Here is a 16,188-nt window from a genome sequence, read left to right as displayed (position 1 = left end):
TTGAGACTGCTGGAAGACACCACTCAGAGCTTCAGTGGAGGAGTCATACAGCTTTTCACATGGGGAATTTTTAAAACCTGCCTTTTCCCCACTTCAAACTAGAGATCTAATTATTGCCTGAAGATCACTATTATCCAAGAGAATAAAGGAATAATAGGTCAAAACCAGAAAAGGGAAAGGACAAATCAGTCATAGTAAAAAAGAAAGTCACCTGTGAAATGGGGCAGAATGGTGACCATGTAGGATAAGAAATGGACCCACCAGTCATGCAGGTAAGGGCTTTGTCCCAGAATTTTCAATAGTGACCCCTTTAATTCTCAGAGATGTCCAGTGTGAACGATAAATTCTTTGGTCACCTAGTAGTCACGTGGAATCTAGAATATCACTCACACATTTATGTGATGGGAGGGGGAAACTATACATGCTATTTGGGCTACAAATCCCCAGGCAGGTGGACACTTAGAGAAGGAACTTCCAGAACCTTGCTCTCTAAGCCCAAGCACTCTTCCTCATATTTTTACTAAGTACCTCTGATTTTTTACTTAAGCCCATTTGCTGGCTGGTGAAATGAAGTGGAGAAAATAAGAGAGTGTGGGATGAGGCAGAGGGGAGAAAAAGCCCAAGAGATCATAGGATCGTCAGTTGTTTTACACTATGAAATCAAATGGGGAAATGGATTGAATGACTGTGCTTGTCTGTGGCAGCTCTGTTTGTCTTTCTGGAAGGCAGAAGTATTGCTTAGGGAGTGGAGACCATTAGTCAGCAGCTTGGCTTGGCCTGACTCAGTGGCCTCTTTGAACACTCTCTTGTCCTAGGGTTCCTTGGAAGTGTCCTAAAGGAGCTCACCAGTTTCTGACCCTTGCAGACTTGACTGTCTGAGGATTTGGTATTTGTCCAAGTTCCACTGGAAGTGAGGATGTGTATGCGTGTGTCTGGTGGGTGGTGTGCGTGTACCGCCCTGATCCAGGAAGTGCACAAAGGCAACCCCCCCCCATTCCGGCCACACCCAGCTGGCCCCCTGTGTTCTATTTTAAAAGCCCCAGCATAGCCTGATCTGAGGTCTGTCCATTCCATCCCCTCCTTGTTTACTGGAACATTGGGTCACTGCAGTGCAGTTGGAATGCAATCTCTGGGCAATTCAGCAAGGCCAAGGCAGGCCCTACCAGGCGTCGTGTCATTGCACTGTTTTTCCTCCCCTCCCAGTGAGTTTTCTTGGAAGTTCTGAGCCAGGGTCAGTATGTATCTCCAGAGATGCATTCCAAATTCCCAGCTGCCTGCAACTCAGCAAGTCTCACTGCCCCTCCTTTTAAAATCCAGGTGCCCTAAAAGGTTAGAAGAAACCTGCACCAAGGGGTGTCCCAGACTCCTGATGTGTTAGCTACTGCCTGCTGTCACACAGGCTTCAGACAGTGTCCCCCCTAAAAAGCAAAGAGGAAAATCATCTCTGTTGAGATGGCTTTGTGACCCAGCAAACTTGCCTCTAGTCTGTGCATCTGTCCTAGCTGAGGGGAATTGGGGGCAGCTTTGCTGCCTTTTTTCCTCCTGAGTACAGGTTTCATGTGATTCTTTACCACCCTGAACTCCCAGTTATCTATCCCAGACCTCCTCCTTATTTCCCTCCAAACTTCCTGCCTCCTTAATTTCTTCCCTGCAGTGTTTTCTCTCCTCATTATGATCGCTTTATCCCTTACTGGACTAGAGGAAATAATGGGGGACAGGAGAAATAGCCAAACACATCAATTATGTAAAAATCATATTTGTCTCATTAAGGGTGAAAATGGGACCTATGCCTTTTGGATTTGTTCTTGCTCTTGAATTATATATTGATTTTTAGGAATTTTTTAAAATTTAATTTATTTTTGGCTGTGCTGGGTCTTGGTTGCTGTGCGCGGGCTTTCTCTAGTTGCAGCGAGCAGGGGCTACTCTTCATTGCAGTGCACAGGCTTCTCATTGTGGTGGCTTCTCTTGTTGCAGAGCACGGGCTCTAGGTGCACAGGCTTCAGTAGTTGCAGCACGTGGGCTCAGTACTTGTGGCACGTGGGCTCTAGAGGACAGGCTCAGTAGTTGTGGCTCACGGGCTTAGTTGCTCCGTGGCATGTGGGATCTTCCCAGACCAGGGATCGAACCCGTGTCCCGCTGCATTGGCAGGCGGATTCTTAACCACTGCGCCACTAGGGAAGTCCCTTGATTCTTCAGGATTGAGCGCTGGCTCCCCAAGTGTGGTTCCCTGACCTGTAGCAGCAGCCTCACCTGGGAACTTGTTGGAAATGCACATTCACAGGCCCTAGACCAGACCTGCTGAATCAGAAACGCTTGAGCTAAAGCCCAGTAATCTGAGTTTTCACAAGCCCTCCATGTGACACTGATGTGTGCAAAAGTTTGTGAACCGCTAGGGTAGAGGATTCTCCATGGGATTGGGGGCAGGGGAGGTTTGAGGTTTCCCTCTGCTCTCCAGATGTCAGAATCAGTGTGAGGAGAATAGAGCCTGTGCCATGCTCCTGAGGGCTGGCTCATGCACCTTGCTTCTCAGGCAGGGGCAGGTGTGAGAGTGAATGTGAGGAGAAGCACTGAGAGGTGGTGGTCACACTATTGGATGCCCTCAGTGAGCTGGCTTCATGGGCCAACCCTTTGGACGGGGTCTGGAGCTTCCTGACCTTCTTGTGTCCAGCACCCCTCTAAGAGCGTGTCATGTAAACCATCACTCAGTTTCTCATCTGCTCTCAGGCAACTAAGCCAACCACTAGTTATAGATGGAAATTGTAGAGTTTACTACTTTTATTTTTTTCTTGTATTAAATCAAGCACTAACTAGAAACATGCTCTTCATTTTGCCAATTCTTTCCTTTCTATTCTCCAGAAGAGCCCCTAAGATTATTAAGAGGATTGGGATCTATGAGTCTAGACTGGTGACATCCAGCTCAGTAGCTTCTAGCTACATGTGGCCATTGAGCAATTGAATTGTGGGTAGTCTGAATTGAGACATGCTGAAAGCTTAAATACACATCATATTGCAAAGGTATAGTAAAAAAAAAGTGTAAATTATTTCATACATTTTTTTAGTATCGATTACATGTTGAAATTGTAAATTGGATGTATTGGGTTACATAAAATATATTAACATTAATTTCATCTATTTATTTTTACCTTTTAAAATGTGGCTATTGGAAAAATTAAAATTATAAATGTGGCTCATATTTGTGACTCACATTTTATTTCCATGGGGCAGTGCTGGTCTAGTTAGCTGGGGGCTCTGGTCAAACCCAGGATTTTTTTTTTTTTTTTTTTTTTTTGGCTGCGTTGGGTCTTTGTTGCTCCGTGCAAGCTTTCTCTAGTTGCAGTGAGTGGGGGCTACTCTTTGTTGTGGTGCACAGGCTTTTCATTGTGGTGGCTTCTCTTGTTGTGGAGCATGGGCCCTAGAGCCGCATGGGCTTCAGTAGTTGCAGCATGTGGGCTCAGTAGTTGTGGCACATGGGCTCAGTAGTTGCAGCTCACGGGCTCTAGAGCGCAGGATCGGTAGTTGTGGCACATGGGCTTAGTTGCTCCACAGCATGTGGGATCTTCCTGGACCAGGGATCAAACCCATGTCTCCTGCATTGGCAGGCAGATTCTTAACCACTGAGCCACCAGGGAAGTCCGAACCCAGGATTTTAAGTAAGACTAGTGGATAGGCCAGGAGCAAATACAAGGGAGCATGTATAAACTATAACATGTACAGCATGTTAGGTAAGGCAATGTAGTCTAAAGCATGGCAACTGATCTCCTGAACCTTGGAGCTAGACATACTAGGGTTGTCTAGATTCTGCCACTTACTCAGTCAAGTAACTTAACCTCTCTGAATTCCAGTTTTCTCACCTGTAAACTGAATTGTCTTGGTTCCTAACTCAAAGTGCTTTTGCAAGAATTAGTTAAGACAATGACTGTAAAAGCCTGAATATTATTCCCAGCTATTAATAAGTACTCAATAAATATAACTCTCCTTAAGTAAGAAGAAATTGTATTACTAGATGGTATTAGATACTCATTGTGGAACCTTCATTTTGGAGGGTCCTTAACATTTTAGATGGATTTTCCTCTACCTGGAATGGTTTGTGTATCATCCTACTCAAAATATGGGGTGAATATGTTACCTTTTCAGTGCTTCCTCAGCTGGAAATCCACAGCTGGCTATGGACCCCTCCCCACCACTTCGTACTGTGATACTTAAAGTCCTCACAGTGAAAAACTGGATTACATAGAGGATTGCTCCTGGACAAAGACCCTGGTTTGTTATGGTTACAAAACTTGACAGTTTATATGGCATAGACTGGATGGACTCTGACAGCAACAGAAGACAGTGTCCTTACTGAGTGAGGGAAATAGAGTCTCTTCACTAGGAAATATAGTACTCCAGGTGAGTAAAGTCAGGGTTGGATGGTAATGGGAAGGGAATGCTATGGTTCTGGCTTTTACGATTTATGGATGAGCCCTGAAAGAAGTGTTTTAGTCCTTCTGTTCATAAGAGCACAGAACATCTGGTTTAGATTTTCCCAAAGACGAGGCATAGCTCTCACAAGCTTACATGGAGGCAAGGATGAGATAAAAGGGTAATAGTAAGATGAAAAGACAGTGGAAAAAACAAACAAACAGAAAAAGGTGCTGCCTGGCTCCACTTTGAAAGACCCTAAAAGCATACAGTCAAAGTAGCATATCTCCAGGTGCAAAGTTTCTGAGCTCCCAGAACACTGACAACATGATAAAACCTCTAACTGTTCCTTAGGTGTTAAAAAAAAAGATCCTGAGTTTCCAGCCATGGCTACTACTCAAAACAACCACAAGAATGAAGAAGCAGAGAAGAAGCAAGGTGTTTCCATGCAAGACTGAGTGTTCTGGATATCTGCTCTAGGCAGTGTTCAATCTTGAGAAAAGAAACAAAGTGGTGTGCTTGGCTGAAAAAGGGATTGAAGAGTCTTTCGTCTCTTTCTGAATTGTACTACTTAATTTATCATCATCACCATCATCATTGTCATCGTCAACACAGTGCTTCCTACATGCCAGGAACTTTGCTTTCCCTGATTGATCTCATTTAATTCTCCTGAAAGCTCTATGAGGTAAGTAGTATTATTATGCCGTCTTCATGAATGAGGAAACAGAAGCTTAGAGACATTAAGTAACTTGCTCAAAGTTACACACACCCCTGTCCTGGGCTTGCTGGGACTTCCATGCTCAATAAACAGAGAGGCAAACTGAACGTGCCTTATTATAGATCACAAAGGGAATCCCTAGATCAGAAGTTCTGAACCCTATCTCAACACTAGGGCCCCTTTTTATAAGAAATCTTTTATAATACCACATTTACTATCCTGAAATGAAATTCAGATTATATAACCCACCTAACACACTATATTTGAAAATCAATATTTAGTCATAAAGAGACATTAAATGAGTGTATATTATAATAAAGTAGTATACATTGCAATATGTAAACATTCAAGCATGATGAAATCATCAGATGCTGGCACCTATGTATAGAATCACCATGGAAACCACAGCTACAAATGCTGACAATTCAAATACCACAAGTAGTACTGATATTGGTCATATGTTTATCTGGCAAGATAAGAAACTCCTAGTAAATTTCTAAATAAATAAAGTACAATTTTACCTTGATTTATATGTTGATTATATTCTGGGAAAATTCAGTGTGTATTAATTAAAAACATGCAAATAATACTTTGTGTTTATATGTAAGGTGGAGTTAAGTTCCAGATCATATAAATTTTTCAACTGTGTCAATATCTGGTAGGATATTCAAAGGGTGGGACAATGTTTTTATTGGGAGGGAATTGTTCTAGGCATTATAAGACATTATGACATTATGACATCTAACCCATATCGCTGCCAAGAGAAATGCCAGTAATATCTCTGCCCCAATTATTGGGCCACCAGAGAGACTCCTTGTAAATTTCCAAACACCTTAGGAAAATAGTCCTCAACCTTGGCTTTAACTCAGATACTGACACTAGGGCAGCATCTGCAGAGCCTCTGATATAGTTGGTCAGGGCCAATGCCTGGTCATAAGGGTTTTTAAAAACTGCTCAGTTGATTCTGTATAGTAGCCAAGGCTGAGAACCATGCCATAAGGGAGGTTCTGCTCTTTTGAGCATCGTTGCCTTAGCTGAGTCAGATCACCAGAACATTGACCTGACAGGCTTTCTTTCTGCCTCATGGAGCTATTTCCTGTCAGATAGAGCCCAAGGGCCTCCTAACCTAAGGATCAACCTCTCTAATTATAAAGTGGGACAGCGGGTATGTGGCTCTAGGCTCTGAAAAGTCAAAGACCTACTTTCAAGAAATCCCAAGAGATGGGTAAATGATTAATCGTTTACTTCCACATTTAGAACAAACAGAAAAACATAGTTTAACTAAATTAAAAAACAAATCAACCAGTGACTGATTATTTAGGAAATAAACTTGTACTACATTGTGACCAAACACCTTCTAGAACCTCTAGTCATCCCTCCTTAGGCCTAACTTGGGCCTTTAACTTTGTAGGAAAAATAAATTTATAGTCTTTCTTCAGTTGTCTACTAAACCCTAAATCAGAAACGGTAGATACATTTATCTCCAGTGCTAACTGTAAACAGATCAGATTTGTCTGCCTGGAGAGAACTTTGAAGTCTGATCCAGGCTAACTGAACAGTGCTGTGGTGGGTTGGTTAGTGATACCTGTCACGGGCACAGGATGGGGAGAGTAAAGGACGTGCCCCATTCCTCCCATAGACCCTAGTGGAAGAGGCACATTTCTCAAAAATAACAGGTGAGCTTCTCAGTCCTGGTCAGCTTTTGGAACCTGATTGGATTTTATTACCATCATCATCATCATCCAGTGAGTTTCCATTTATTGAGGTATAGCTGTGCACTGCACATTTATTACCGCATTAATCCTTACAACTCTACAAGATAGGTATTTTCATCACAGTCTGCGATCCCACAGCTCATGGAAGGAACTAATCATCTAATCTGTGGTTGCTTGATGTTCAACTCCCACAGTACAATAAATAATATGGAGTGAAATGTGGCCTCAGACCATCCTCCAAAGCTCTAATATTCTTTATCCTGCATCCACATCCCCAGGATTCTTGCTCAAATGATACAAGATTCAACAAATACCAAATGATAATACACATACTTATTTCTCAGTATTTTCCCATTATTTCCTGGTACTGCATCCTCTCCATGTACTTAAGCAAAAAACCTAAAACATATGGCAAGGATGTTTGTGTTAATAAACTTTCTCTGCTTTGTGTTTTTCCTTTGTTGAAAACATTTTTAAAATGTTCATTTTCCTGTGACAGTCCAGTATAATAGAGGGAATCCAATTCATTGCCATAATTCAACACCTAGAAGGGTGCTGGCACATAATAGACATTTAATAACTATTTTAAATGAATTAATCAATGCAATTGACATTTTTGTCCAAGAGCAAATGATTAATTTTTATGAAATTAAAATGTTTAATTTTGATGAAATCCAATTCATCAATTTTTCCTTTTATGATTTATTTATTTATTTTAAACAGTTGACTTTTTTAAAAATATATTTTTTTAAGTTTTATTTATTTATTTTTTTGGCCACGCAGCTTGTGGGGTCTTAGTTCCCTGACCAGGGATCGAACCCTAGGCCCTCGCCCTCAGAAGTGAGAGTGTGGAGCCCTAACCACTGGACCACCAGAGAATTCCCCTTTTATGGTTTATTTTTTGTGTGTTAAATCTAAGAAGTTTTGGCCTTACCTAAGGTCACAAAAATTTTCACCTATGTTTTCTTCTAGAAGTCTTATAGTATTAGCTTTTACATCTAGGACTATGATCCATTTAATCCATTTTTGATTATTAAGATTTGTGTAGAGCTTAGGGTCAGCTCTCTAAACAGATCTTCATCTGCTCGGCACTGAAGAGGCAGGTGAAGCAGTTTAAGAGTATGGATATAATGCTTCCTGTCTTAGAACATGGTCTAAAAGTTGTTTTTCCAGAAAAGAGTCTCATGGCAATGTCAAATTTATCGTTTCACTCTTTCTCAGAAGTAGGGGTGTGTCCCTCCTTTTCTTCCCCTCTCTTCTACAGTCTCCAGAAACCGAAAACTCTAGTTTCTCTTTCTGTTTCAGAATAACAATGTCACAAGTAGAAAAGGAAGTATTAATCAATACTTTTTTTTTTAACATCTTATTTGGAGTATAATTGCTTTACAATGGTGTGCTAGTTTCTGCTGTATAACAAAGTGAATCTGCTATACATATACATATATCCCCATATCTCTTCCCTCTTGCGTCTCCCTCCCACCCTCCCTATCCCACCCCTCTAGGTGGTCACAAAGCACTGAGCTGATCTCCCTGGGCTATGTGGCTGCTTCCCACTAGCTAACTATTTTACATTTGGTAGTGTATATATGTACATGCCACTCTCTCACTTCGTCCCAGCTTACCCTTCCCCCTCCCTGTGTCCTCAAATCCATTCTCTGCGTCTGCGTCTTTATTCCTGTCCTGCCCCTAGGTTCTCCAGAACAATTTTTTTTTTTTTAGATTCCATATATATGTGTTAGCATAGAGTCTTTCCACGCTTCATCTAGTTAACCAGATAGATAACAGCCCCGAGCAGCACTCTTTCAAGTAAACCCTGAGAGGCCTTCGCAGGCGGGTGGTGGCTACCGCGCTTGCCGCTGAGGGCGGGACGGAGGGCGGGACGGAGGGCGTACCTGAGCGTGTGCGAGCGAGGGAAGGGGCGAGCGGGCGGGCGAGCGGGCGAGCGGGCGGCCGGCGCCCTCCGCTTGAAGCACCAGTCAGGCCCCGCGCCGCCCTGCCGCCCCGCGCCGAGGCCACGCTGAGCCGAGCTGGGTCGGGTCCGGGCCGTGCCGCTCACCGTGTACTGTGTGCGGATGGACCTCCTCGAGGTGACCTTTCCCCTCCAGGTGACCTTTCCCCTCCAGGTGACCTTTCCCCTCCAGGTCGACGCTGACTTGGAGCTGCGCAACTTCCGCGCTGTGCGAGCTCGAGTCGGCATCCCAGCCGCCGAGGGCCACATCGTCTCCAGTGAGAGGCCCCCCATAGACCACCAGGGATTACTAGCTGCTTAAGTCTTAAAAGATGGCCACGTTGGGATTTTAACGAAAGGAGAATGCAGACCCTTGACTTTCCGTGCAGTTCCCAAACTTACCCCGAATAGACTTGCGTAGTTTATCAAAAGACTTTCTTCAAAGGAATATAATCGGATATTTTCAGTCAGCAGTACTTCCCAAAGTGAGAAGTGTGAAAGGAGAGGGGAGATATGCTAAGAGCCATTTTATTTTGAGGTACTTCTTTTTTTTACATCTTTATTGGAGTATAATTGCTTTACAATGGTGTTAGTTTCTGCTTTATAACAAAGTGAATCAGTCATACATAAACATATGTTCCCATATGTCTTCCCTCTTGTGTCTTCCTCCCTCCCACCCTCCCTATCCCACCCCTCCAGGCAGTTACAAAGCACTGAGCTGATCTCCCTGTGCTATGTGGCTGCTTCCCACTAGCTATCTACCTTACATTTGGTAGTGTATATATATATGTCCATGCCTCTCTCTCGCTTTGTCACAGCTTACCCTTCCCCCTCCCCATATCCTCAAGTCCGTTCTCTAGTAGGTCTGTGTCTTTATTCCTGTCTTACCCCTAGGTTCTTCATGACATTTTTTTTTCTTAAATTCCATATATATGTGTTAGCATACGGTATTTGTCTTTCTGACTTACTTCACTCTGTATGACAGACTCTGGGTCTATCCACCTCATTACAAATAGCTCAATTTCGTTTCTTTTTATGGCTGAGTAATATTCCATTGTATATATGTGCCACATCTTCTTTATCCATTCATCCGATGATGGACACTTAGGTTGTTTCCATCTCCGGGCTATTGTAAATAGAGCTGCAATGAACATTTTGGTACATGACTCTTTTTGAATTATGGTTTTCTCAGGGCATATGCCCAGTAGTGGGATTGCTGGGTCATATGGTAGTTCTATTTGTAGTTTTTTAAGGAACCGCCATACTGTTCTCCATAGTGGCTGTACCAATTCACATCCCCACCAGCAGTGCAAGAGTGTTCCCTTTTCTCCACACCCTCTCCAGCATTTATTGTTTCCAGATTTTTTGATGATGGCCATTCTGACTGGTGTGAGATGATATCTCATTGTAGTTTTGATTTGCATTTCTCTAATGATTAGTGATGTTGAGCATTCTTTCATGTGTTTGTTGGCACTCTATATCTTCTTTGGAGAAATGTCTGTTTAGGTCTTCTGCCCATTTTTGGATTGTGTTGTTTGTTTTATGGTTATTGAGCTGCATGAGCTGCTTATGAATTTTGGAGATTAATCCTTTGTCAGTTGCTTCATTTGCAAATATTTTCTCCCATTCTGAGGGTTGTCTTTTGGTCTTGTTTATGGTTTCCTTTGCTGTGCAAAAGCTTTGAAGTTTCATTAGGTCCCATTTGTTTATTTTTGTTTTTATTTCCATTTCTCTAGGAGGTGGGTCAAAAAGGATCTTGCTGTGATTTATGTCATAGAGTGTTCTGCCTATGTTTTCCTCTAAGAGTTTGATAGTTTCTGGCCTTACATTTAGGTCTTTAATCCATTTTGAGCTTATTTTTGTGTATGGTGTTAGGGAGTGATCTAATCTCATACTTTTACATGTACCTGTCCAGTTCTCCCAGCACCACTTATTGAAGAGGCTGTCCTTTCTCCACTGTACATTCCTGCCTCCTTTATCAAAGATAAGGTGACCATATGTGTGTGGGTTTATTTGTATGGAAACACAAAAGACCCCGAATAGCCAAAGCAATCTTGAGAATGAGGTACTTCTTTTTATAGCCTATTTTACTCATGTGTATAAAAAACCCACCTCCTAATAAAAATCAACATTCATAAGAAAAAAAGAAACAAAAGACAAACAAACAAAAAAAACAATTCTGGGAAGTGCCAGCCACCAGGAACCCAGCAGTCCCACTCATCTCCTGGAAAAATAGCTTCATCAGGGCTTGGACAATCCAGCCTTGTTCTGATACCTTTTGCTGGCCAACTCCTCCATGAGCTGTCCTTGCTGGAGGAATGCAATCCACCCTGGCAGATGCTCTGCTCAGAGGAGATCTTGAGAAATCTTCTAGGATCCTGGTGGAGCAGCAACAGGACCGAGCCTGGAGAGAGCAAGAAAGGATTCATCTCTTTTCTGCGGATCCTTTTGATCTTGGAGCTCAGGCAAAGATAGAAGAAGATATAAGGCAACAGAACATTGAGGAAAACATGACAATAGCTATGGAAGAGGGTCTGGAAAGTTTTTGCTGAGTAGTGGTGCTTTATATTAACTGCAAAGTGAATCGGCATCCTTTGAAAGCCTTTGTTGATTCAGGTGCCCAGATGACCAGTATGAGCCAAGTTTGTGCAGAAAGGTGTAATATTGGATTGGACAAAAAGTGCCTTTGGTTTTTAAGTAAAACTAAAAGACACATTTTTTCATTTTCACCAAGGACTTTATTGAACAATGTATTCACCCTTTTGTTCCACTACCTTTTGCCATTTTTCAGGCAACTTCATAATTCCATCTTCCCAAAACTTTTTATCTTTTTGAGCAAAGAATTGTTCCGGGTGCCTTTTACAGTCTTCCAGGGAATTGAATTTTTTTCCATTAAGAGAATTTTGTAAAGACCTAAATAAATGGAAATCTGAAGGTGCAATGTCTGGTGAATACGGCGGATGAATTGGAACTTCCCAGCCAAGCTGTAACAGTTTTTGTCTGGTCATCAAAGAAACATGTGGTCTTGCGTTATCCTCATGGAAGATTATGCATTTTCTGTTGACTAATTCTGGATGCTTTTCGTCGAGTGCTGCTTTCAGTTGGTCTAATTGAGAGCAGTACTTTTTGGAATTAATCGTTTGGTTTTCCAGAAGGAGCTCATAATAGAGGACTCCCTTCCAGTCCCACCATATGCACAACATCACCTTCTTTGGAAGACGACCGGCCTTTGATGTGGTTGGTGGTGGTTCATTTCACTTGCTCCACGATTTCTTCTGTTCCACGTTATTGTACAGTATCCACTTTTCATCGCCCGTCACAATTTGTTTTAAAAACAGAACATTTTCATTACGTTTCAATAGAGAATTGCATGCGGAAATACAGTCAAGAAGATTTTTTTCACTTAACTTATGTGGAACCCAGACATCAAAGTGATTAACATAACCAAGTTGGTGTAATGATTTTCAATGCTTGATTTGGATATTTTGAGTATGTCGGCTATCTCCTGCGTGGTATAATGTTGACTGTTCTCAGTTAATGTCTTGATTTGATCGCTATCAACTTCAACTGGTCTACCCAACTGTGGAGCATACTCCAGCGAGAAATTTCCAGCACAAAACTTCACAAACCACTTTTGACATATTTATCAGTCACAGCACCTTCTCCATACACTGCACAAATCATTTTTTTTTGCGTTTCAGTTGCGTTTTTGCCTTTCTTGAAGTAATCAAGCATAATATGCCAAAAATTAATCTTCAATATTGAACTGGGTACACAAAAATTCATCAATTTTGATAAGTCTTTTTAAAAATGTGTGCTGATATGACAGCTGTCACATACAATCTAACAAAATTGTTTAGAATGACGTTAAAGACAACTAAGTACTACTAGAGCCATCTTACAGAAAAAACCGAACGAACCTTTTGGCCAGCCCAAAATAATGAGGCTGGTGGACCATTGGTGGACACCCAGAAGATTACTGGAAGGGTACCTCTAATTCAGGTAAAAATTGAAGGCAATTTTCTGGCGTGTTCCTTCTCTATACTTGAGGAAGAGCCCATGGACATGGTTCTGGCACTGGACATGCTGAAATGACATCAGTGTTCCACTGACCTCAAGAAAAATGTACTCGTGATCAGCACCACAGGCTCACAGACCACCTTTCTTCCAGAGAGGGAGTTACCAGAGTGTGTCCAGTTGGCATATGTGGCCAGGCAAGAAGAAATACGGCCAAAGGAGGTTGCAGAAACAAGAATTAGCAGAAGCCCTTCAGAAATCTGTAGAGGATGCAGAGCGTCAGAAGCCATGATGCATGTCGTGTGTGTGTACTGCAGCTGGAGTGGGCCCCAGAAGAGAGAAAGGAGGTAAAGAAACTGCCTTACTGGGAATGTCATCATTACCAACGTCAGGTGGATTTAACCATCAAGCCCATCCTTCAGGACAGAGTCCTGAGTTTGGTAATCCTACAAGTCTCGCTCACTCTGTCTCTGCTTCAGTCTACCCCATCAAGCCCAGTGACCCAGACAGCATTGAACCTAAAGCTGTGAAGGCTTTGAAGTCTTCAGCTGAATTCCAGATAAGCTCTGAAAAGAAAGAGCATCTTCCTCTACAGGATCTTTCTGATTGTGCTTCCTCAACAGACAATGCTCCAGCAAACCAGAGTCCAGCTACGCCTTTGCAGAATTCACTTGAAGAAGTCATTGTTGCAGAAATCTAGAGAAATCTGCTGAAAGAAGCACCCAGGGCCTCAAATCTCATCTCCACACAAGACAGGAAGCTAGGTTATTTGTCACAGCTTACTAGGATGCAAGAACCACAGAGGCTTATCAGTGAAAATGGTTGGCCTCCAGAATATCAGTACCTGATTCAGGTAAATGGCCTTCAGCAGCATGAAGAATCGAGGAATGAACAGTATGAGGTTAAACAACAAAATGCTCCACATAACCAAGAACATCTTTATAACAGAGGGGACCTTGAACTTCTTGGAGAAAAACAACAAAGAAGAGTTGATTTGGAAGCTACAATGAAAGGAGACAGTTTACAGCAGAATGGGGACCTTCCAGGTACAGAGAAAAATATTCTACCTTCAGGATGCTTTGGCTGCTCAAATTCAGAAACACTTGTGGAAGTAGATACAGTAGAACAGTCCCTAGTTGCTGTGCTTATTTCAGCAGGCAGTCAAAATACCAATGTCAAGAACATCGGTGCATCTGATCTCACCTTAGATAATCCCTTGATGGAAGTAGAAACATCAGAATGTAACCTTTCCCCTGAAATATTGAGTAATTCCATTTCCACTCAGGATTTACAGCTTCTAGAAAGTGATGTTGAAATGTCTGGAACAAATAAAGAATATGGGAATTGCCCTCATCTTTAAGTCTCTGTGCAGTTGTCAGCCCTCTGCAGAGTCAACAGAGGAATCTTGCTCATCTATAACAGCAGCCTTGAAGGAACTTCATGAACTTTTGGTCATTAATAGTAAACCAGCTTGAGAAAACACATCTGAAGAAGTTATCTGTCAATCAGAGATAGTAACTAAGGGCCAAACAGATATTAAGGACCTTTCTGAAAGATGGTCCCCAAATGAGCATCTTACAGCTACCCAGAGTGAACAGTGTTCACAAGTCTCCTTTCATCAGGTCATATCTGTATCAGTGAAGACAGAAGAATTAACAGACACTTCAGCTGATGCTGGAGTAGAAGATGTAGAAAATATTAACTTCAGGGGTCCGTGTGATAGCCTGTTAACTGATAAGGAAGGTGTCCCCAAATCTAGGGAATCAATAAATGAGAGCAGTTCTGTCACTCTAGCCTCAGCTAAAATGTCTAATTAACTACACTGCACCTTAGGTGTAGAAATTTCACCTAGACTTTTAGCAAGTGAGGAGGATGCGCTCAATCAGACTTCTGAGCAAACTGAGTCCTTGTCATCCAGTATCACATTGGTTAAAGATTCAAGTCAGGGCACACAGAATCCAGTGACAGACAGGCCTGAGACCAGAGAAAATGTTCTGCAGCTGCAGGGCCACTTCTAGAATTTGAATCACCTACCAGCCATCCATCATCAAGTCCCTCTTTTCTTACACAATTAATTTTTCCTGCTGCAGACATTGACCAGATTCTCCGTGCTGGCTTTACTTTGCAGGAAACTCTTGGGGCGTTGCATCGAGTTGGTGGAAATGCAGACCTTGCACTTATTGTTTTGCTAGCAAAGAACATTGTAGTTCCTACATAACCATGGAAAAGTGGGCTAGACATTACTCCATTCCCTTAAAAAAAAGCTACACACACGCACACACACACTCACTGCATATACAGTATATGTAGAAACCTGCAAGCAGAATGTTGAGCCAGATTTTTTTTAAAGATTTTTTTTGGCCAAAGTAATTTTTGATCTCTCGACTGGATTTGTCTGTTTGTCTAGATGGATTGTCTATTTGATGGATTTGTCTATTCTGTTTGTTAAAATTTGGGCCTTTTTAAATGTATTGGCAGTATGTGCATACAAAAGCTTTTTATTATCATTAAGATGATGTAATCTGGAATAAAATTGATGGTATTTTGTATAGCATAAAAAGTAAAAATAAAAATAAAATAAAGTAAATCCTACATTGTCTGCAAAATAATCCAGGGCTTGAGGAACAGACAGACCACCAATAGTAAGCTGAGGCCTATGGGTGGGAAAGGGTGAGAGGTCAAGGAGCCGCTATTCTGGTCAACCTCTAGCTATTTCAACTTTGAGCTGTGATACCACATGAACAAGACCTCTCTGTTTAGGGACTTTCATGGGGAATCAGGGGAAGGGGATGTCTTAAGAAGGATCTTGTCCTCTGAATTCATACAGCTCCTGAGAAGACTTGATTTCATAGCTGGAATGGCAACCAAGGTTCTGTCTGCTTACAATTCCAATTGCACATTTATACCATATTTTTATTTCTCCGACCTTCTGGGAAGGACTGAGAAAAAGGAAATGGACTTTGTTAGATCTTCGTTAGATATATGGAAAAAACGTTTGCTTCTCACAGTTGAGCTTGTGTCCTTTACTGTTTGTTTCACATACTCATGCTCTGGATCACTCTACTGGCAGGAAGGACATCCCCTGAGCTTTCAAATCGTACTTACCTATTGACCAAAATCTAACCCAAGTGTTTTTCTGTGAATCCAACTACTCAGGCATTCTTAGTGATCTCTCTATTTCCTAGTCTTATAAAAGGGCACCAATACCAGAAATAGCCAGGAGCTAGGAGAGATGCTGGGTGTATATAGAAAAAATGAGACACAATACATACCTATAAGGAAACTTGCAGCCTAGTGAGGGGGTCAGATGCAGCAATAGCTTATTATAACACAGTGCTGTGATAAGAGATGTGCATAGACAGCTATGGAAGACAAAGGTTGGGCATCTA

The 16,188-nt window shown here is 42.0% G+C and overlaps 2 pseudogenes; both read left to right on the top strand.

Moving 5' to 3' along the window:
• The first annotated feature begins 251 nt into the window (after window positions 1–251).
• On the top strand, window positions 252–13,091 carry LOC137209376 (protein DDI1 homolog 2-like; annotated as a pseudogene).
• Window positions 13,092–13,133: 42 nt separating this feature from the next.
• Window positions 13,134–15,340, top strand: LOC137219769 (regulatory solute carrier protein family 1 member 1-like; annotated as a pseudogene).
• Window positions 15,341–16,188: the final 848 nt, after the last annotated feature.

Source organism: Pseudorca crassidens, chromosome 2, assembly GCF_039906515.1.
Source record: "Pseudorca crassidens isolate mPseCra1 chromosome 2, mPseCra1.hap1, whole genome shotgun sequence".
In the NCBI taxonomy this organism is placed as follows: domain Eukaryota; kingdom Metazoa; phylum Chordata; class Mammalia; order Artiodactyla; family Delphinidae; genus Pseudorca; species Pseudorca crassidens.
The sequence above is the reverse complement of the archived record's forward strand: the minus strand, read 5'-3'. Positions and strand labels throughout refer to the sequence as shown.